Raw genomic sequence first — 1,230 nt, 5'->3', positions numbered from 1 at the left:
CCGTGGATAAATGCCTAGTAGCACAATTGCTGGGTTGTAGGGTAGTTCTATTTTTAGTTGTTTTTTTTTAATGTTTATTCTTTTTTATTTTTTGTGTTAACATAATACACCGACTCCCTCAGCTTAGTTTATTTTTTTTTCTTTTTAATGTGAAATTTATTGTCAAGTTGGTTTCCATACAACACCCAGTGCTCATCCCAAAAGGTGCCCTCCTCAATACCCATCACCCACCCTCCCCTCCCTCCCACCCCCCATCAACCTTCAGTTTGTTCTCAGGTTTAAGAGTCTCTTATGCTTTGGCTATAATCCCTCTCTAACCTCTTTTTTTTTTCTTCAAAAATATGGAAGGCTTCACGAATTTGCATGTCATCCTTGCACAGGGGCCATGCTAATCTTCTCTGTATCATTCCAATTTTAGTATATGTGCTGCCGAAGTGAGCACCTATTTTTAGTTTTTTGAGGAATCTCCATACTGTTTTCCAGAGTGGCTGCACCAGATTGCACTGCCACCAAAAACGCAAAAGAGATCCTCTTTCTCCACACCCTCACCAACATCTGTTGTTGCTTGAGTTGTTAATGTTAGCCATTCTGACAAGTTTAAGATGATATCTCATTGTGGTTTTGATTTGTATTTCCCTGATGATGAGTGAAGTTGAGCATTTTTTCATGTGTTGGTTGGCCAACCAACCAACACATGTCTTCCTTGGAGAAGTGTCTATTCATGTCTTTTGCCCATTTCTTCACTAGATTATTTTTTTGGGGGTGTTGAGTTTGATAAGTTCTTTAGAGATTTTGGATACTAACCCTTTATCTGATACGACATTTGAAAATATCTTCTCCCATTCTGTTGGTTGCCTTTTAGTTTTGCTGATTGTTTCCTTCGCTGTGCAGAAGCTTTTTATTTTGATGAGGTCCCAGTCATTCATTTTTGCTTTTCTTTCCCTTGCCCCCAGAGACGTGTTGAGTAAGAAGTTGCCACAGCCAAGGTCAAAGAGGTTTTTGCCTGCTTTCTCCTTGAGTATTTTGATGGTTTCCTATCTTATGTTTAGGTCTTTCATCAATTTTGAGTTTATTTTTGTGTATGGTGTAAGAAAGTGGTCCAGGTTCATTTTTCTGCATGTCGCTGTCCAGTTTTCCCAGCACCACTTGCTGAAGAGACTGTCTTTATTCCACTGGATATTCTTTCCTGCTTTGTCAAAGATTAGTTGGCCATATGTTTGTGGGTCCATT

At 39.2% G+C, this 1,230-nt stretch overlaps 1 non-coding gene across 1 annotated transcript; it reads right to left on the bottom strand.

The window, feature by feature from the left end:
* Positions 1–335: 335 nt before the first annotated feature.
* LOC128772838 (U6 spliceosomal RNA) lies at positions 336–442 on the bottom strand. Its single transcript, XR_008416963.1, has one exon. It is a non-coding gene; the product is annotated as a U6 spliceosomal RNA (small nuclear RNA).
* Positions 443–1,230: the final 788 nt, after the last annotated feature.

This window comes from Panthera pardus, unplaced genomic scaffold (genome assembly GCF_024362965.1).
Source record: "Panthera pardus isolate Hobbes unplaced genomic scaffold, ASM2436296v1 HiC_scaffold_10, whole genome shotgun sequence".
Lineage (NCBI taxonomy): Eukaryota > Metazoa > Chordata > Mammalia > Carnivora > Felidae > Panthera > Panthera pardus.
This window is presented reverse-complemented; position numbering and strand designations above follow the sequence as displayed.